This window comes from Passer domesticus, chromosome 10 (genome assembly GCF_036417665.1).
Source record: "Passer domesticus isolate bPasDom1 chromosome 10, bPasDom1.hap1, whole genome shotgun sequence".
In the NCBI taxonomy this organism is placed as follows: domain Eukaryota; kingdom Metazoa; phylum Chordata; class Aves; order Passeriformes; family Passeridae; genus Passer; species Passer domesticus.
Genome location: NC_087483.1, coordinates 20473840 through 20495570, shown reverse-complemented (window position 1 = coordinate 20495570; position 21731 = coordinate 20473840). Strand labels below are relative to the sequence as shown.

The following is a 21731-nucleotide window of genomic DNA, read 5'->3' as shown; positions in this document are numbered from 1 at the left end:
TAATATTTATATTTAAAACCTAAATTTTGAAAGGCATTTCAGTGAAATAGAAAACTCTTCCAATCCTCTTGACAAGCAGAAACTATTACAATTTGTGGAGAAAATTCTCTTACACACAAACATGAAACATGTATACATTAAGGAGAGAATGGGAAAAAGTAAATAAATAGTTCAAAAAAATTACAGAACAGGTAAAAGTTGCAAAACAATATTTCAAGCTACACTCCAATGTGAAATCAAATCACAATTTAGTAGGCTGCATCCTCCACCATTTCTAGACTTTGGAACAACTGCAAATTACAATGTGTTACTCCACACACCTAAAATTTTGGAAGTTCTTCCAACAACAAAATTGAAACAAAAACAAACAATGCTCTACAACAAACAAAAATACAAAAAACCCCCCAAACAACAACAACAAAAAACCCCAGCCAAAAATCAGAAAAACTCACACACAATAAATACTATGTGTAATTCACTAAAGCGCAAAATTTCTGATGAATGCAAACTTTAGCCTGTGTTTTGTGCTATCCATCTTCACTGCCACTGAATTAAAAAAACTAAATAGGAACCAATGTCCAGACACTGTTTTAAGCCATTGTAAAAGTCTATTAGGGACAGGGGAAGAGGGACAGGTTGACTGGACAAGTAGAACTAAGATGCCAGAGAGAAGCTCTCCTGCAAATAACAGGTGTTTTCTTTCTAAGCAACCCAGCAGAAACCACTGCTCCAAAACATTAACAATCAAAACAAATTCAGGCTTAATGAGAATTAATATTAACATGTTTATTCATGTCTGTTAGACCTGAAACCTTTAATACTCTCAATACATGGTGCAAGGTCTTGAGTCTGCACATGAGCATCTGTTGCAAGATTCAAAGAACAAGTTATTTCTTCATTCTTTGAACATGTATCTCACAAGAGCATGTAGCTGGTCTGTCAAGCACAGGACTAGAAGTAAGAAAAAAAGAATCTGGTTTCTATTCTCTGTTCAGCTATGAAATATACATATGGCTTTCAGCAAGTCATTTATCCTCTTTTAGTCTCCATTCAGTTTCTCCATTTAATTCTCTTTTTACAAGAGTATTGTGATGTTTAATTCATTAATGTTTTTGAAGACTTGAGGGATTAGAAGGAGCTCCACAAATCTGCCTATAAATAACCAAGGAGCAGATGGGCAGCTAGGTTCAAAACTGTAGCAGCTTGCAAGTCCAGGCACAAACAATAGCAGAAATAACAATAGACATTCTGAAGTACCAAAGGAAAAAAAGCCTCAAATCATGTAGAATGAAAACACTTTTTCTTTTAGATCAACTTTTGAATTGCAGACCTTCAAAATTAACATCTTAATTCTCTGAAGCCAGCACACAGGCTTTTTCAGACGCTAACTTCAACCCACAAACCATTACCCTCTTTTTCCCTGAATCAGCCTAAAACTAGTTCATCTGTTCCACACAGAAATAAAATCCACATGTAAAAGACAGGACGAAAGCTGAGTATCACAATTATCTATGTAAATTATTATTTCACCTTCCTTTAAAGCTACATTAAAGGATGTCATCTTTCCCACAGCAAAGCTGCACAAAGAGAACACAAACGAAGGTGTCTCCAGGGCTGATGCCCCAGGGTACTTTGAGAAGCATAAACCTGCCCCAAAAATAGAAAAAGGCTGTAAATATTTATTAGTTAATGCTGTCTTCAATTAAAAAGCACCTGGAACTTGGCTACTCAGCTGGACAGTTTCAAAATAACAATAAAACCTGATGGAGGAACATAGGCTTACATATGCAAATGCAGTGTTTGGTTTTTACTCTTTCAGATATTATGAGCAGCACTAATAAATATGTAACATTAGAGCCCGCAGGAGAGAAAAGGTAACCTCAGATATTTAAGAAATATCAAATTTTTTGCTTTTTTCAACCACTTCTGCATTTTTTTATTTTTTTGCTATCAGTAAAAACTATCCAGAAAAACCCACAGAAGTTTTATACTATGTCTGAAGTTGTATGCAAAAAAAAAAAATTCCCGATCTTCTTTAACCTGTTAATTCACACTAAAGAAGTCAGAAAATAAAAAACACAGACTAATTTCACAAGTATGTAAGCTGCTTTAACTCTAAAGCAAGATGAAATCACTCAATGTCATTTCCATTACACGGGCACTGTTAGTACCCTAACTCAGCAACTTGCCATGGCAGTTCAAAGAACACACTGAAAATGTGCTCTGACTTGGGTTAAAGCTGAGGTAAACAGGATGCTACACCATCATTCAAAAGCACATTGTCACAGCCACAACAAATTTAAGCTTGGAAAAATTCCAATTCCACTCCATTTTCATCTGAAGGTTCAAAGCTTAACTTGTCTTCTAACTAAAGTTAATAATAGAATTCAGAAGAACTGTCTGTTCACTACTTCCTCTATTTAACCCATCTTCCATATTCATTTCCCACCCTTTTTCAATCCCTCAACGTTCTGTGAAAAGTGAAATAAAAAGTGAAATAAAAAGCAACAAAAGGAAGTGATGAGCAATATAATGAATAGCAAACCAGCAAATGGAGAACAGGTGAGTAAGAGGTCATGCCATCTGAGAAGAAAAAGTCATTGTGTGTCTGAGTTCTAACTTTGATCACAGTGAACTATTCATTTCACACAAAGCCAGAGCTTTTCCTCAGACTTCAAGCAAGTGCCAGAGGGGAAAAAAGCAAGAGTACCAAGCACAGAAACAATGTAACTCAGGATGCACAATAACACCTGCAGGTACAGCTGTGAGACAATACCAACACCTCAGTCTTTCCACAGAACAGGGCCAGCCATGGGTGCTGTGCAGCAGTGAGCACCTCTGCTCTCCACAAACAGACTCGGACTCACTGGCCATGTTCAGAGAGCAAACTTGCCCAACCCAAAGGAACACATGCACACATTCATAACGATGCTGCAACACGAGACATCAAAGTTGACAGCTTGCTAGAGTTTTCAACCCTTTCCAGCCCCAGTCTGAGCCACACACATGGTTTATCCTAAGTTATAGCAGTGTTCAGGCCTCTTTAATCTAGAATGCTAGAAAGAATAAGCCACAGGTTTTGCATGCATCTCCATACTCCCTTTTGTGCAACATTCCTGCCACATTGTGCCATTCTCTGTCATACAGTGAGACACCATTTACCCCCCTGAAGAACCCTACAGCTTGCCCACCAGCATCAGAATACCAATCTACTTCATACACTCCTTCCCTTACAACAGGCAGCCAAACCAGCAGAAGTTGCAATCATCTGGTAGTCCCACCCTACTTAACACTATCAAGTAACCAGAGAATAGAGAAAATTATCCAAGTTGAGAGGCTGCTTCTTCCACCACTTTCTGCACAGCAATATGTCAATTAAATGCTATGTTCAAAGCATAGTCAAGACATTTTCTCTTCCTCATCACACTGCCCTAAAACTCATTAAAAGAAAATTCTAATTTTTAGATCCTAAAATTTTCCTTAGTCAGAAGTCACAAGGGAATAGCACAGAATCACATGGATTGCAACTTCTACCACAGAAATACTTCATGAGGTTAGGGGGACGAAAAATAACCTACAGATAGTAAAATAAAATTACATAGTCTTCTCCTAACTCTCACTTCTTAAAAAAACCCCAAACAAACACAAAACCCCCCAACAAACAAAACCAAACTAGCATACAAGTCACAAGTGCATGGAAAAATAAATACCTTATCACCAGCTCTTTAAGGAACTGTCCAAAACCAGTTTGTGATGAAAGACCAGAAAGCTCCTATGCCTTCGGTACTTCATAAAGTGAACTAGGACAGCGGGTGGAATGAGATTGGACAATCCAGGCCATGGGCAGGGAAGTCAAAAGACAAACAGCTGTACTGATGAGTGCAACTGCTGGCAGTCTGGAACAAATGAAAAACACTTTCCTCTGGGGTGCAAGATTAGAACTTCTTGTTCTTTTTGCAGCACTTATATAAGAAAACAATCTACCACTTCATAACAATACACATATTTGGCATTGGTTACAACTGCATGTGGCTCAGGGCCCCAGGATTCAATTCCCAGCTCAGCATAGTGACACTCCACTGAGTGGAGCAAAAAAAGAAATGCCCCCCTACACTGAAAGACATCTTGTGCAGCAGACACAAAAGCAGTCATTCTTTTGGAGTGGAGGAAACTGACCAAAACAAGATGACAAAGAAGAAGGGGCTAATAAAAAGTCTGTTTACAAACCCCTAAAGCTCTGGGTTTGCTACCTGATCAAAAAGTTACCAGCTCAAGAGTATGATTTTGTGTAGGCCTTGAAACACCCTGAACAATTTCCACCACCTTAAAAAAAAATTAAAAATTTAACATTGTGTCCTCACTGCACAATACACAAAGTATCCATGATAAGGGTAATAATAAAAATCCCATCAATAAGAAGTAAATAACTTGAAAACTTTGCTGATGTTAACCAAACATGAAAGTACAAGACACTGAAATATCCCAGATCTGATAAATAAATACCTTATTCACATATTTCAGAAATCCATGAATTCACTGCTGTACAGAGCAAAAATAATTATCTAAGCTGTCCTTAAATTAGTGAGTACAGGAGAAATGAATCTTAACTTTCATTGATGTCTTCAGTTTTTGTACTCAGATTAAAAATTCTGCACTCAGATTAAAAATTTTGAACATGTCAACTGCAAATCACAAATTTAATCAGCCACAGCAACCACCTGCAGTAATCACAACATCTCTCCCTCTCTCCTACCCCCTCAAAATAAAACATGCAGCCTTCCACTACCAACAAATAAATCAATAAACCAATACGTAAATGGTCACATGCTTCAGAGAAAATAAAATCAAGCTCTCTAAGCTGCTGCCTGGAACATCATGCATAGATGAACACTCATACATTTTCCAATGATTCTATTATAAGTGAGAATGCAAAATGAAAGAATTAGCAAACATAACAACAGCAGAAAGAAAACAGACAACCTGCACTGAGGTCTCAAGTTTAGCCATAGATATAATTTAGTGACCAAAACATCAAGCTAATATCAAACCCATTTCTTTTATTCTTGGAACACATTTTTGCTTTGGCCTTACTTGGTCTGGTCAACGCTTATCCTCCACGATACCTCACTCAGAACACATCTCAAATACAACTCTGCCAACATCATAGGAAGTGATCTTGGCTCTGAACTCTCACGTACCCACTACATCTATCTCCTTTGAATTATTGTTTCTGCAAAGCCCTAAGTCATACCTTCATTTCCTCTTAACTACTGTAATTTCCTTCTTAATGGGTTCTTTACATCCCAGCACTCCAAACTTCAGCTTGTCCAAAATGCAGCAGTTCATCTTCTCACCTGGAAACAGGAAAACAACACTCCAGATTGATTTCCACTTGCTTCCTTGTTAAGTTTAGCATCTGCTGTAAGGTTATCCTCATTTCAAAAATCTCTCTTTTATTTAGTCTGAAGAGCAAAAAGCTTTGCCAACACATTTTTCTACTTGCTCAATCAAGCTTCCCATGTCTCTCACTTATCTTCCAGCAGAAGCTTATCAACACCATCAGAGCAGCAACAATTACCTTGATGCTATTAAAACTTCTTTCCTTACTCTCACCCACTATGACAGAACCCTCTTAAATGTAGAATTCACTTATCTCCAGTCTTAAACACCCTCTAACACATCTGCAGCCACTCCTCTCCTTGTGAGACACTACCACTAAGTGAGACACAGGAACACAAGCTGCACGGCCAAACAACCTAATTTAACTTTAATATCAGTTTTGTTTATGTTATAGAGCCTTTTAAAGACTTTTTAGAAGTCACAAAATGGAAACAAAGTAAAGCAGAGAAGTTAAAGAAGGCATGAGTGAAAGCCGAAGTAAGTTTCTACAAAACCAACTGCAAAGATATTGTTCTAGGCAGTATATTCATCAGTATCAGAGCTTCATAAGAACCAAATACAATGCATGAAAATTACAAAGATGTTTTTTGGAAAAGACCTATTTTACTTACCATTGGTACTGGAATGCAAAACTGTCTGCTAGGGTTACAAGTTTGAGCTCCAGATCCCAGGTTCTGTAAATTTAAATGAAAAAGTATTTGACCATATTTTTTGATTTTGCTACTCAATCTAAAACTTTATTTCCTTGGAGATTGAAAACAAGAGTTTCTTACAGAGCTATATGATAGGGGAGTCAACATTTCTGTTGTATATTCACAAATGCTAGTAAGCTAGGCATTTGAGTTTAGTGGGACAGCAGGAATCCTGCACTTTCTACCAAAACATATGGTAGACATCAACATTGTTTATAGTTAGCAGGCAATGCTCCTGAGGCAGCACCGGAAGCAGTGGGAAAGTAACAAGAACCAGAATCCCTGTAGTATGCTTTCAATCAGAGGTAACCTACATGAAGTTCTAAGCTTAATTGAAAATACAACATTGTTAGTAGATTTTTATGTGGAGAGGAAGGAGGTATTCCTACAAAAGTACTCACTACTACAAAATTTTACAAGGAAATGTATAACTTGAGTAAGAAAATATAAATAGTCCCTCTTTGTATTAGATGTGGAATTAACATATAAGCATCAAATGTTGTAAAACTTGCATGATGACTTGTAACCTGATCAAATTCCACTCATGAAATGAAACCCAACAACAAAACCCCAAAAGTTCAAATTAGTATATACTCTGTGAAAGCCAAAGTCAAGATGACAAACACACTTCACTGGTTTTACATTAATTTTGATAGATAAGTTATTACAGTAATCTAACAGTAAATTTTAAATTAAAAACACCCTTCTATTAATGAAAGTTTTCTAGTCAGCCTCAAAAAGATGGGAAAGAAGGCAAGAGGACACATCTATAGATTGGGAAAAAAATACAAGCAGCAAGTCCTTGAGACAGCTTAAGTATAGACACACTGGAAATTCTACAACATCATTTCCAGGGTGGGCTCTGCCTACTTTATCAGAAGCTGCCTGTTGAAGGTGTTCTGTATTTCCCCACCCATCTTCACTGGGGAATGAAGGTGTTCATCTTTGTAATCTATTCCTACAGATTCCTGACAGTTAGGTAGCACTGCATTAAAGGTCTTAACAGAAATTCCTCTGGTTTCCCTTCCTACTACCACTCTCAAGCAACAGCCAACTGAAACTGAGCTGAAATTCACCTGACTGCTTTATTTTGTTGACGGAAAATGACAGAACCATGTGAATTTCCTCTGTTTACATAAGCTTAACTGAGAAATCTGAATCCATAGCCAATTTAGAATTACAGCCCACAAATTTAAAAACACATCTATTTCATCATTTAAACTGTACTTCTAGGAAAACTGATGTCACCAATCAATTAAGCTTCAAACAAAATATCATCTATTAGCAAAGTACTCCAGGAAAAACAGTCAGCTGAGATGATTTCAGAGTACTCCTCAAGCAGCAATCAATGACATAAAGAATTGTGCAAAATCCGAAAATCCACCCCCAAAACCACACTGTAATTACCCTTAGTTTTGGTGGAAGATTTTCACAGAATCACAGGATTATTAAGATTGGAAGGGACCTCTGGAGATCATCTATTTGAATGGTTCTAATGGAACCCCAATTGGACACATTGCTGTGCAACTGCTGGTGGTGACCCAGCCTAGGCAGGAGGTTTGATGGCTCCACAATCTCTCTTGAGCAGCCTGTTACAGTGCTCTGCCTTGCTGCTTTTCTCCTGAAAGAGCAAGGCGTGACCAGCACCTCACCAAGCCGTAGGCCTCTCTGAGCAAGCTTCAGTTCTATTTTGCAGTCCACCTTCCCCCCTTTCTCTCTTTAATTTCTGTTTGGTACAGACAATGGCATTAGGACTATAAATGCTCACATTCAGATAAAGGGGAACCCTTATTAGCACAGTAAGTAATAACTATTAGTAATCCCATAATGTAGTAACAATATTCATTATCTACTATACACTGAATCTTAGCAGGTGATGCCATGGAAGGGAGAAAAGGGGGGAAAACCCAGTACTTCCTCATCACAGTGTATTTTAATGCATGAACAAAGTCAGGATCCAGTTGTGAAGGTACTGCAGACACTGCAATACTAAAAATGGAGAGGAACAGTATTTCCTTTGGGATGCAGAAAGATGAGAGAGCAACAGACAAAAGCATATATTAATACATATCCACATAAACCTCATCAGTTTTGCTCATTATAAAACTTACAAAAAGTCAAAAAAAATAAAGAACCACTCTCTCCTAATTGTTTCCACTCTTGCTTCCATACACTCGTTTAAATTCTTTAACAAAAACAGTTGCTTTAGCGCATCGCCTTCATACAATTGCCTGGCTAAAAAGCTCTGTGAGGGGGTAGCAAGGGACACCACAATTCTGGGGGAGAAGACAAAACTGCTGGACAATAGACCTGTCAAAAATCAAAGAAAGGGTAACCACAGCCATGAGCAACCACGTCTTCAGCAGTGAATCAGCTTCCCGGCCAGGCAGCGCTTCCAGAAACCCAGGAGCGCCCGACGCCGCGGCGGTGACACGGCCGTGACTCGTCCCCAGCCCGCCGGCCGGACCGGCGGCCGCGCACCGCCAAAATCCCCGCCGGGAGCCAACTCCCGCCCCCGCCTGCCTCCCCTTGCCCGCAGCCCGCTCCTTCCCTGCCGGGCCTGCCGCGACTCCCGCGGCGGCGCCCGCACAAAGGCAACAATTCCGTGGCGGCGGCCACTCGGGAGCCCCCCTGAGAAGCCCCCCCGCCGCCACGTCCGTCGCGGCGGCACGAACAATGCCCGAACCTGTTGCACGGGTTCCCCTGGGCCGCACCGACCCGCCGTGCCCCGGCACGCCAGCGGCACCCACCGCGGGGCAGCGAGCGGGACGAGCTCGCAGCCGGGGCTGCTCCGCAGCACGGCCCCGCCGCCCCGGGAGAGCCGGAGCCGCCGCCGCAGGGCAGAGCGGAGCGCCCCGCGGCGCCGGCACCGCCGCCCGCGAACAAAGCGCGGCCAGGCCGCAGGGCCTGCGCCGCCCTCCGCGGGGCTGGGGCCAGGGCAGAGCCGCTCCGGAGCGCGGGTACTCACCCGATGCGGCGCTGCGGGAGCCCGGGCTGGGAGGACGCGGGGCGGAGCCTGGACCCGCCCGCTCCGGCCGGGCTGCGGTGCCTAACCTCGGCCGCCTCGCACCGCCTCGCTAGCCCGGCGGCAGCCCCTGGGGACGGGGGCGGCTCCGACCCCTCCTCCGTCGGCAAGGAGACGGCGAGCGCCGGGCGCTGGCGGGCCCGCCCCCGCCCCGCTGCCCGCGCTGAGCGCCGCCCCCGCCCGCGGAGCCGCGGTGCCGCCCGCCCGCCCCTCACGGAGCCGCCGCTCGCCCCGAGCCGCCCCGCCCCGCCCCGCCCGGAGACAATGCGGCCGTGCCGAGCGCTGCGCCCGCAGGCCGCGGCACCGCCCGGCCCGGGCCCCGCAGCTACGGACCGGCGGGATAAACAGCCAGCTGGGACAAGCGGCAGGCTGTCCGACTGCGGAGTTTGCGGCGCGGCAGCCGCGTTAAGATAACAGAGCTCTGGCTCTGCGCTTTGGAGAGACGCGCTGTGCGTGCTGAATGCGAGCACAGCGGCTCCCAGGTGAACGCCGGGAGTGCCTCAGGCAGGTGTCGCTGCCCCCAGGGCCGTTCAACACCAACGTTTCAGCACTCACAGTGCCGCAGAATACCCTGACTGTATCACAGAATACCCTGAGTTAAAAGGGATCCACGAGGATCGTTTACTCCAATTCAGCACTGACATGTATTTTGTTCCCCCTCCGATGGCAGATAATAACTCTTTGTCTGTCTTAGCTCCTGGACAAACACCCTAAAACTCTGTCATGCCAATATTAAAATAACAGGGGCAAAAATGCACAAAGAAAGGTGAAGAAAGCTGGCTGGGACACCTGACAGATTGGAATCTTAAATCTCCTAGCTGAATACATCATCAGGTGACCTAAAGGCTCTTTAAAACTTGGCTTCTGCAAACTCTATCTTAACCATAATTTTGCTCCTTTTTTTTTCCAAAGCAGTTGAATATAATGTACCAAATATCATTCTGAGTATGAAAACTTGCTCACAGAGGCAGCTACTGCTTTGTTTCTTCCCTCAAAACAGGAGTTTGCAGAACCTCCTCTGTTCACCACCCTTCCTGGTTGCTGTCCAGTCAACATCTGCTGCAGCCATCGCCCTCACCGTCACTATCGGCAAGCCTGTGGTACTCTGCTAAGTCAGAAAGTTGTCCCTCTCTCAGCATCACCACCCTCTGGACATGCACGAGCTACAGGTGCTGTCATTCAGGTTTGCAGATGAGGCCTTTCAGCCAAGGCCTGCCAGCCTTGAGAACATACCTTCTCTGTTGGACCTTTCTTTCCTGGAAGAATACTTAAAACAGCAGCAGCAAAGAGGAAGGGCAAAATTACTTCCTTCACAACCTGTAGAGATAAACAGAGATAAATTATCTTCATCAGCTTCCCAACAAAAGTAATTGCTGTACAGAACCAAATACTTTTTTTTTTTTTTTTACTTTATTAAAAGAGGAAAACTTTAGCAATATTTTAAGCATTTTCACTAATAATTTAAGAATGTTCCAGATGGAACTTTTCTACATTTATGTTTATTGCATACTTGTGGGCAAAAGATAATAGAAGCTTTCACTATTCATCAATATTTACTTGAGATCCCTCAGGCTGTATCTTTGTAAGCTCTGACTGAAGGACAAATTCACACCACTAGGTAAATGATCTGATGCCCAGCACATGGGAAAGCTCAGTGGGACTCACTGACACATGTGTCTTTAAAAGGAGCAAGACAAAAATCAACAAACTACAGCTGATAGATGAAATAAGAATGTCATACATGAATTTTTCTAAGATCCTCCACAGTGCAGTTATTACACTCTGTGTACCATTCCTAGCACATAGCCTATACTATAAATTGGGTGGTTTTACTTTGCCTTGTAGATCTCAAATTTCCAGTACACATGAACTCATTAATCCTAATAAATTTTCTTATGGTTACTTTTGGGAGAGGGGAGGAGTGGGGAAGAGGGAGAGGGAAAGGCCAAAAGGACATAGACCATATTTCTCCATTTTTCTGTTCCCAATTGGAGTATTTTCTCAAGGACAGAAAAAGGCTTCTCCTGCAGAGGAGGGACAGAATTCTTGCAGTGCGTTCCCTAAGAGACAATTACCCAAAAGTCACTCATTTGTCCTCTGGTTGGAGATATGCTAGTTTAAATGTAAAGATAATGCAACAGGTTTTGTGACTTCTGTTTTCCATGCATACTCTTCTGAATGAGTTGCCAGGACAGAATCTGACATAATTTTTTTTTAAGGTCATGTCATCAGTTTAGAGTTGTGGTTAATTGCCTTTTCCATGCAAACTGCCAGTAGGAAGAAATCAGAGTATCAAGGATCCATTTGATTAAAATGACTCTTAATATATGGTGTTATTCTCCAGCAGCTGTGCCAGATTAACTGCAATACAAATGAAAGCAAATAGGCTGAAAACATCCTGAGCTTTGGGCACTGTGCTGTGTGCCAGCACAACAGAGCCTTTGTTACAGGGCAGAGCAGTGCTCTCACAACAGTTACTGCTCCCAGCTTCAATCGTTGCACTTTTGGAAAAATCAGCCAAAAAAAAAAAACAAAAGCAAACAAAACCCCCATACACTTCTACTGGACACCAACTCATGGTGCACACTGGTCACACCGTGCAGCACCCCACAGGCCTGTGATACACCTTCTCTCTTGCTCCACTTGCCTCTGGGCAAGGGAGGTGCTGCTAGGCACAGCCTTGCACCTGGTGGGCTGCAAATTCTCTACCTGGAGTGATTTACCTTGCTGCCTCGCTTGTTATTTGCTTCCTTCCCCATCTCCCTGCAAGAGATAAGCAATTGATTTCACTTTTAGCACAAAAATGAATGTGAGCAGTTAGGTTAATGTAAGCCAGCAGCATCCAATGTATTGGCAAGAGATGTAACTTACAGAGCAGTCCAGTTCATAAAAGGTATATACTGAAAATAAGCAAATAACTACATGCAGTGGGGTAAGTATAGGCTGGCAGCAATGAATTGTAAATAAAAGCTGTGGAATGTTTTCCATATGGAGCTTTCTGATCATGACAAGATGGTATCATCATACTCACAGGTAAGAAGCAGAGACATCTACTACTTTAAAACCTTATGTATTTGTCATAGAGCCAGATTCTTGTTGGAAAAACAGTGGAAAAAGCCCCTTCCATGAGGATAAACAGTATCAGGAGGTTTGGGAAGTGAAAGTGACAGAAAAATACAAGCATTCAGTGCACACTCAAAACATCACAGAAACAAACAAAAGATCTGCAGAATTCAGTTCATGAGCTACCATTCACTGGCTTCTGAAGGTAAATCACATTCACCTATTAGCACTGAGATTTGAAATGCCCCTTTAAACACAAATACTAGGTTTTAATCCTGAACTGAGGAGCGATTGTTTCTTCTGAAACAATTACAACAAAGCCCTAAATTGTGCTCTTAATAGAATTTGAAACTCGAGTCCCAGATAGCCCAAACCCATGAGATTTTGTTTACTGACTAGCACAGGCTGAAAGCCTGGCACTCTGTGTAGGCAGCACTAGCAGGTTTTGAAGGATCTATGTTTTATTGTACTTATCAGAGGGTGTGTAAAACAATATTTTAAAAGCTTTGTCATAATTTTGAAGTTCTTCAGTTCAATTATATGTAAAAAAGATAAACCCTTCATTTTTTAAAGGTATAAATGACATGCCTGTAATGAGATAGCGCAGTATGAAACTTTGCAAGACTATGAAGAATCTGGAGTGTTTTGTGGATTTTTTTCGTGTGCTTCTTAATGCTCAGGTAGAAACAATAAAGTATCCCCTGAGCTCATCATATCCTTCCAAGTACTAGAGGCTGTTGGATTGTGCTTCCTGCAGCAAACTCGGCAGTGACTTTTGTTACTTTCTTTAATTACTTTTTATTTTCTGTGAAATACAGTTTCCATAACTTGGTCTTTCTTGTATAAAAAAAAATAGGAGCCTAAAGGTTTTATTTCTAAATATTTAAAAGGAAGCTGTCTGTGCTTAGCATTTTGCTGCTCAGATTTCTTCAATATGAAGATGGATTCCTTAGAAATTTATTTCATCTTGTGAAGGGAAAATGGTTTATGGCTGGCAGTAGACCCTGAGCATTTTTGATACAAGGGGGAACAACTTCCTTTCTGCACAGCACCTAACATAACAAGAAAATTGCTTCTCATGTCCTTGCCCTGTGGCCACAAACATGACCTGATACAAGGGCAGGGCTCTTGATCCTGTAGGTTCAGTCAGAAGGTACACAGAAGCAGAATGGAGATGGGCACGTCTCAGGTCATGTTTGTGGCCACAGGGGAGGGACACAAGGACCAGCTTTCTTGTTCTGTTAGGTGCTTGTGCCATACCACTGAGCAGGTTTGGTGGGATGTCTGCAGCATACTCTGTCTCCCAATGGCTCAATCTGATCAGGGGTTACTGCTGGTGTTTGCTGAGGAAGAGGAACTGTACTTACCACACTAGTTATCACATGAGGCATAGCAGCTGTGAGAAGACATGACTCTGAAGTGCTAACTGTGGAAGTAACACAGAGAGAGATTATGGTCAATGACACTTTGAATGACTCCTCTACAAAGCACCTGATGTTCTGCTGGAACCATATTTGCAGCTCCATGATGCTTTCTTCTGCTTACACCACAAAAAAATGAAATAATTGGGATTTTTCTAATGAGATTTGATTGCCATCTCCCTGCAGCTGCCTTGCTCTTCAGCCATGGAGTGTATCAGCACTGCAGAGGCAGCCACACTCAGTACCACCACCATTTCTGCTTACATTAGATTTACATTTAATTTCCAGCTTCAAATTTAACTATTAGCAAAATGTTCACAGCATAAAAGAGGTTATATGGCAGTGTTGGTCAGGGATTGAGAATTGGGTGTCCTGTACTGTAGCTGTTACTTTGTGTAGTCTTAGAAAAAAACAGCTTTACAATTTTTGTGTGCATTATTGTGCGTTTCTACATTTTAGCACAGTTCTAACATGGTGATGTTACCAAGCACCTTCTTGAGAAAAAAAACTCTTCTCTAAGTTTCTTTAGAGGGCCATAAGGGGAGTATTTGGAAAGAGGATAAACTGAGTTTCCCAATAATAGCCTTTTCTCAAAGTCTAATTTAATCTTTCTACATTGACAAAAACTGTTCATTTATATGAATAAGTAAAGGTTCTGCATAGGTTCCTCTTCATATGGCTTGAATTTCTTACATTACAAACAACAGCATCCTTCAAGGTTAGGTTATACACTAATACTAATCACAATCATTGTTAGCAAAAGTGAATTGCAAGAGGATAAATAATATGAGGTATTTTTTAGAGGCAATAAGACATAGGGCTCTTCACCTCCAGAGAAAAGTAATTTTTAGGAGTGAATGGCTGAGCTGGTTATAATTCTTCTCTGTATCTGCATAGATATCCTTAGAGCAACCTGACTTCATAGTTTATTATGTTCATGTATAAGCTTTAAATTGTAACACTTTGAGTCAAAAGGAGCTTATTTTATAGTGATTCAGTGTTATTTGATGTTCAATTACTCAATAATCAATGTTCATGTAGAGTCAGAAGTTCTCTTCAAGACAGAGAGAATATCATGGCTAAAAATCCAACTATTTTTCCAAAGAAAGTAATTATACCTGTAGCTGTAATTAAAAAATAAAGCATGTCAGAATGCATGGAGTATATTTCTTACTGCTTTATCAAAACCTTTGTGTACAAGCTTTAATGCATTTTAAAAGGGTAATTTCAAATATAATGAAGTATGTTTATCCTTAACATAAATGATTTCTGAAATCTTTATCAGAATGGCAAGGATTTTCAAATGCATCTAAAAGCCCTGGGAGCCTAATCACAGTACATGTTTCTAATCTACATATGTGTTTTAAAATCCCACCGAATCATCCTTGTTTTGTTGGGTTTTTTTGCATAGTTCACAAGTAGTTTGTAAAAGTCTTCCTGTATATATATAATTTTTTTCCTGCACAATTGTGGGCAGTCAGGCTACAATATTTATCTTAGTCACAGAGGTCACACACATTACAAACAGGTTGTTAAAGTCATTCAGGCCACCTTGAGAATAAAGTGCAATTTAAATGGAATTTGAGTAATACTGTCTAATCCAAAGTGCTGATAATTTTCCAGTCTGAGGCAAGTATTTCTTGAACGTGTCATCTTTAGAGTATTTGGTGTTATACAATAACTGAAATTTGGATGTAACTGCTGAGTACTAAATTAGGTACTTGGCACTTCGTCTTCTAGTACATGAACATAATTTCAGAACAGCTCATACTGAGTGAGAAGAAAATAGGGCAGAGATTAGTAAAATCATGCAACAACTTTTACTTAATAAGGTAATACTGAAAACCTTTGATAAAAACAAATATTGTTAAAGAATATTATCATATACTAAGTTACTCTACATAAAATTTTGCAAAATGTGGAAATTTACATTTCTATAAGTAAAAAAAGATAAAACCTCCTCCCTTAGAGACTCATAGCAAATTTTATATCAGCAAATGATCCTTTCTAAAGAAAAGATAGTTAAAATCCTTCATATTCTTCCCATGTACCAGTGAGCAGATTGAATTAAACTCTCAGTTTTCTTTATCCTGACATAGCAGCAAATTGTCCTGATGAACTTCCTTCTTAAAATTCATGAGCATGCCAAGTGCATGCAGTCAAAACCAGTATGTTTTTAAACCTTCTTCAGTCAGGATAAGCAGGCCCCAGATGTTTTCACTGGCTGGCCACCTGGGAGCGGTCACAGGAGGAGGTCCTTTTGCCTGCCGGTTGTTGTCACCAGTGCTAGTGCCCACTCTTCTATAAAACTTCTCAGCACCCTCTCTTGCTGAAGTGGAGCCCTTTTCTGAACTCAGGCTTGCTGACCTGCTTGGTGCCTGGAGTCTACACTTCAGTGTTGTGCCACGAGGGAAGCAAGCAGCCTGCTCAGCTTTGCTGTCTGCTAACATTAGGCTTCATTACGCGTTTCTCTGTTTAGGTTTCCTCCCTGCTTCTCCCTCCTACCAAGCACGCTCTGGGTTTACTCAAAGCGCTCTCAATGCACCCATTCTGCCTACCCATGCCTCTGTCAGTACATGTCTCTCCAAACAGGCTCTCCTCCATGGGAGGCCAACTCAGACAGACTTTGATAAGCCCTAACTTCACTTTCACCTGCCCTTCTTGCCACTACCTTTTGTCATGCATTTTAATTTGTGCTGTCACACAGTGAGCTAGGCTGGAGAAATAACTAAGATCAAAACCAGCTTCTTTCCCTCCCTACAAAGTTGATTTATCCAGCACTTTCATCAAAGGAAATATTCATCAAACTCTAGCCTGAGTTAAAAAGTAAATCCTTCCTGTTAAGTCATAAATGCCCTTCCCTCACAGTACTCAATCGGTCCATTGTGCCTTTCCTGGTATCAGTCCTTCTCGTCAAACATTTTCCTGCTGTCTGACAAATTTGATTAGCCGAGGTTTTCTAAGCTCCTTCTGTGCCATTTTTCAAATGGCTTCACCCCGATGTGACAGCAAAGTTCAAGGGCCCTTCAATATTCCAGGTTTTGAACGTGTCAAACTCTGTTGGAATGCAGCAGGTTACACCTATGCTGTGATATTTAGTAACAAAAAAATGTTTAAACATCAACCAGAATTTTTCAGTTGCACAACATTACCCTGCAAGTTATACATAACTCCTTCCTTCGTTCTTTTTAATTTTAAACCCATTGTAAGAAATTAAACCATTTTTGATAGAACAGGAAGAAAAGTCTTTTCATAATTCTTGTTTCAGTCCTGCTGAGCCTCACCAGTACAATTAGTGCTCTTGTTCGAAGTTGACTACTCATGTATATGAAGTTGCTTGTTTCAATAAAATATCTGCAGAAATAGATATACTTTTTTGCATCAGAGTGTAAATCTTGTATAGATTGCCTCTGGTGACAAGGAGCCTTGTTCATCTCAAATATCTCTGTAGCTCCACTGGCAGTTTTGAACTTTAGATCACCTTTAAACCATATAAGTATGCACAGAATATAAAAGACTTAAAAGCAGATTTCCATTTACCCGCAATCTTTTGGAACGGCACAATGAGCTGAGTGAAAGATGAGTCAAACCAACAAACCTCTCTTTGGACCCCACTGTTCTGTAAAGTGTCCATTTGAGTCCAGACCCAAGTTCCTCTAACCAAAGGCACTTTACTTCCCAGAGCCAGTGTGCGGGGACCCCTCTCAGATGAGAACTGAAAATGTGTGGCATTTCTCTGCTTCTCACATGGAGCAGGACATGGATATGCAGTTTGGAACATTCACAGCAGTTAATCTGCAGCAAAGCAAAACAGAAAACAAATAAAACCCTAAGTATTTTTGTGTCACACTTAAGTGAAACATACTTAAGGTTAATACAGATTATGCCTTAAAATTTTCCCCCTTGAATAAATGTAAAGTATTTCTCTTCTGCATATTAACTAATATCTTTATTTTTATCAGTGGCCACTATGCATTTTTTCAATTACTTTTTAGGTTTCCCTGGCAGAGCATAGCTCCCAAAATTGATAATAACTACAGTATCCCGAGTACTGAGTCACTATACAATCTTTTAAAAATGTAATCTCCATTTCTAAGTTAAGGTTTAAATGCAAAACAATAGATTTTTCTCACCACTTGACAAAAATCTAAGACTCTCCATCAAAAGAACTGGAAATAAATTTTATGAAAGATGCAAAATATTTACCATTTGTTGCAGTAAAAGGATTGTACTTTTCAATAAGATTATCATTTTCATTATTATATTAACAATAAACACCACCAATAATATATATAATAGTTATAACCAAGTTACATCCAATCATAAGGAAACTAAACAACCTAATAGAAGCATTTTACTTGGACATAATTAAATCAATAAAGCAGCTCTGTTTATTGGCAATGAAAACAGGATGCACGCAATTATCTTCCATATAATTATAATGTAAAAAACATACTTTAAAAAAAATTCTAGCTATACATGAAACTTTCTTGCCAACAAATTTCACATATTTTTTGCTCTAGAGGGGAATTATTTCATAGTGGTTTTGAAAGCTTAGGCATCTGTATGTCATTCCAGCAAAAAATCACTTTCTTTTTATTGATCTAGAGGTCTTCAGTTGCTCAGAAAAAGTAGGAGGCTGCAAAAATGTTAGCACAGGAGGAAAGGGAAACAGCAGTTATGGCCACATTATTTGTGAACTGCACAATAAAATAAGGCTGATGTTGGTTCAACTTTCATTCTAGCATTCCTTAAAAATAGCTATAAATGAAAGCACTGCACAAGCATAACAAAGATTTTATTTCTTTGGGTTGTTTCAAATGAGGAATAAAAATTAAATAGCTTTATAGCAGGAAAACTGCAGTGGTGGAACCTTGTGCACAGGAGAGAGGAAGGTGTGCTAATCAGCTTCATATCCTATTCTCAGATCCCTGATAGAGCAGCTAAGTGATAATCCTTTCCTGTGCAGCACAGGAAGATATCACTTTCAATCTGGACATCAATATGAGAAGTGTAATGACAATTCAGAGCTGGTGCTGATAATTACAAAGCTAGAGGGACTGATTTATGAGGAAATGGCATTAATTAAAATTTGCATTTAGAGGACTTTGTCGGAGAGGATCACAGTGCTGTGCTGGTGTTAGACCAACATTTTCAAAAGCAAGCATGAAGGGGCTGCTGTGCTCCTGGGGCCTCTGGCAGTCAGCAAATTTTCTGAGCAGGTGTTCAACAAAGCCAAAGCCTGCTGAACACCCTTGTGCTAAATACTCTGGGAGGAAGTGGTGGGGATTTAGTTGAAGCACCAGACACATTACTTTTATTTGTAAAAACGCTCAGGTGGCCACTTCACTTTGTTTCCACCCAGGTGCCTCTGATTTAAACAGCTCAAAGGCATAAATAAAGTGACAGGATTGAAGGGTCATCAGAATTGTAAAGACACTACTGATAGTTCAGCAGACTGTGTACTTGGAACCTCTAACAAAAAAAAAAAAACAGAACAAAACAAGCTCTCTGCCACTAGTTCCCCTAAAACTTCAGGAATAAAAGAAATTGACTGAATATGAATGGCACTATAATATATGAAAGAATGCAGAAAGAAAGAAGTGGCTATTGAGATGCTTGGATGAAACTGAAATTGGGAATTGCAACTCAAAAGGGTAGTTATAGCTGTCGAGTCACATTCACCACCAGAAACATTACCAAGGTGGAAAGAATGTTGTGGACAGGGGAGATGCAGGTATGTGAATAGATATAAGATATATCCACACTCTCAAAATGGTGAGTGAAAGTCACTGTGAACTTTCCATGATTTTACCAAAAACTGCTTGGAAGACAAACATTTACCCAAAGGAGGAACTGGAAAAAATAAATCATTTAGGGATCAGCCAGGCTTCTGACAGATTTATGCTGTACATTCATGCTCCCATGGTTTCCCCTACCCCCACCAGCAAATAGCTCCAGTTCCTCCCCTTGTTACACAGAGCTGCAGTAGAAATGTTAGGATTGTGGTGAGTAGAGAATGAATGGGAGTGCCGGGAACAAAGGGCAGGAGAGGACATAAGGGCCCACGTTGCTGGAAGCCAGATTAATGGGTCATCAGGATGCCAGCAGACTGTGCAGTTTTTAACCCAAGTTAGGAGACAAAGGAGAGTGAATAAATCCCGATGACTCACAGAGCTGGGACACAGAGAGGATGGAGAGACTGAGGACTGTCAGCTCATAAATGGTATATAAAAGGCAGATCCAAAATCAGCACATGGAGCTCATTGAGAAGACTGGAGAAACTGAAGAAAAGCTCAGCATGCAAATGCAAATCAGCTCAGCTAACAGAAAAAAGGAACTAATATCTGCTATAAAAATAGAAAGGTATTGCAGAGCCTTTACATTGTTTTCCATGGCTTATTCTGTGGAATAACTAATTTGTATTAATGAAAATGAAGGCATTGCAAAGCATTATGAGATAACCTTGGAGAAGGAAAGCTCAGCCTCAGCACTCAAGTAGCTCTTTGCAGTGAGATGGATCTTTATGCCCTAACATAGGACCGAAGGCAGCTGACTTAGAATAAGCACATAAAAAGACTTAGTGCTGCTGCTAGTAATTATAGTTTGCTTTTATTTTTAAGCAGATGCTTATAGGTCATTGCTTTGGTGAAATATATACTTCAGTAATAAATTTCAAATCTCTCAGGTTCTCATGATTTAACCATTGTTAATTATTTAGCAATTATGCTGATGAAAGGTTAAAAATTATTGCAGAGGCATTTCTTCAGTCAGGGAAAGGAGAAATGGTTTAAAATTAAATCCTTGCAGTTGGTGCTAAATGGTAATGACATGCTATTTTTGTATTACTAGAAGTAACAGTTGATCACTTAGAAACTTCAGCATCGGAAAGTGATCTAGAAAAGTATGGTGATCTAAATAACAGACAAGCATTTCCACTGAGAGATTAACACATGGCAGAGGCCTACAGAAATACAGTTTGCAAATTAATATCTCAATAATCACCGAAAAACCGCAACATGAAGTGTTGTCATCTTATTGCAAAAGCTCCATACCTTCTCGGTGATTTCTCACGGGCAGCTCCTCGCAGCACTGACTCCTTCTTCCTCACAGCACAGCCAACAGGCTCCATCTCACTTCTCCACCAGCCAACCTACTCTTTTACAATACCCATCCTAACTGGATCTGGTTGTGGCCTATTAAGGGCAGGCCTGTTCCTAATTCTTGATAATTAACACAGCTGTAACTGCTTAGGGGTGAAATTACCTTCATCACTATCTCTGTTCTCCTACATTCCATCCGTCCACAATGAGGTTTATATGTTGGGCCTCAAACATAAAGTAGGCAGAGATTACAGATAGGAGTGTTAAGAAAAACTTTATAAGAAAGAACAAGGTATATTTTCATGCATTACTAATGCAGCAAGTCATGCATATTTAAATGAAAAATAAAATTAAGTTATTCAATAGTAGGTGTCATATCTTTTAAAAATCATGCCTGAACTACCAGCTAGTTCTGTTAAATTGCAGATTTCTTTCTCCTATTTTGTGAAATTTAGCATAGTTTAAGGATGCTAACTACCATGTCCTATCAGCCATTTCAGATTGCAAAAATGAAAATTAAATCTATTTAATTTCTCCCACAAACAATAGCTAGTAACCAGGGTACACAGAAAAGACTACAGTTCATTATTCCTTCTCCTCTTTAAAGAAAAGTCAGAACAAATGTGCCAAGCCTTATGGCTCAAAATTAATAACTCCAGAACATCTCAGAGTAAGAGCAAGAAAGCATCTCAAAGCCATCAGAGATCCCTGTGAAGAATATCCTGCCAAGCACCCACACTTAGAATGAGGAAGGTGCATTATAAGCACCTTTACCAATTGCATCCCTGACCTCAGAGGAAAGTAGAGGGGAGGAATGTAACCTGCTCGCACAAATTGATCTCAAATTGCCAATCACTTCTGGTGCCTCATTTTAGACATAAAATCTCCACTGAAAAATAAGCCACTCTTTTGAGTATGGCAGAGGCATTTAACATAATTCTGCATGCTGTAAACAAGAGTGAGGCACTTGATGAACTTGTATGTGTTAGAAACAGCTAGAGCATGTGTTCAGGCTGTAGTAAGAGAA

The 21731-nt window shown here is 40.4% G+C and overlaps 1 protein-coding gene and 1 long non-coding RNA gene across 8 annotated transcripts in view; both read right to left on the bottom strand.

Annotated features, from left to right (window-relative positions):
* The window catches only part of SESTD1 (SEC14 and spectrin domain containing 1), a 50518-nt gene extending 41285 nt beyond the window's left edge, over nt 1-9233 (bottom strand). Inside the window, exons 1-4 of one of the 7 annotated variants that reach the window (XM_064434311.1) lie at nt 9061-9233; nt 6012-6074; nt 5252-5354; nt 3711-3896 (exon numbers count right to left, since the gene is read on the bottom strand). The gene's annotated coding sequence lies outside the window, so the exon portion shown is untranslated. The other 6 variants (XM_064434305.1, XM_064434307.1, XM_064434306.1 and 3 more) reach the window with 6 other exon arrangements.
* Nucleotides 9234-9693: 460 nt separating this feature from the next.
* On the bottom strand, nt 9694-20765 carry LOC135308818 (uncharacterized). Its single transcript, XR_010369185.1, has 5 exons — nt 20657-20765; nt 17200-17396; nt 13548-13606; nt 11841-11880; nt 9694-10434 (listed from the first exon to the last, which is right to left on the bottom strand). It is a non-coding gene; the product is annotated as an uncharacterized LOC135308818 (long non-coding RNA).
* Nucleotides 20766-21731: the final 966 nt, after the last annotated feature.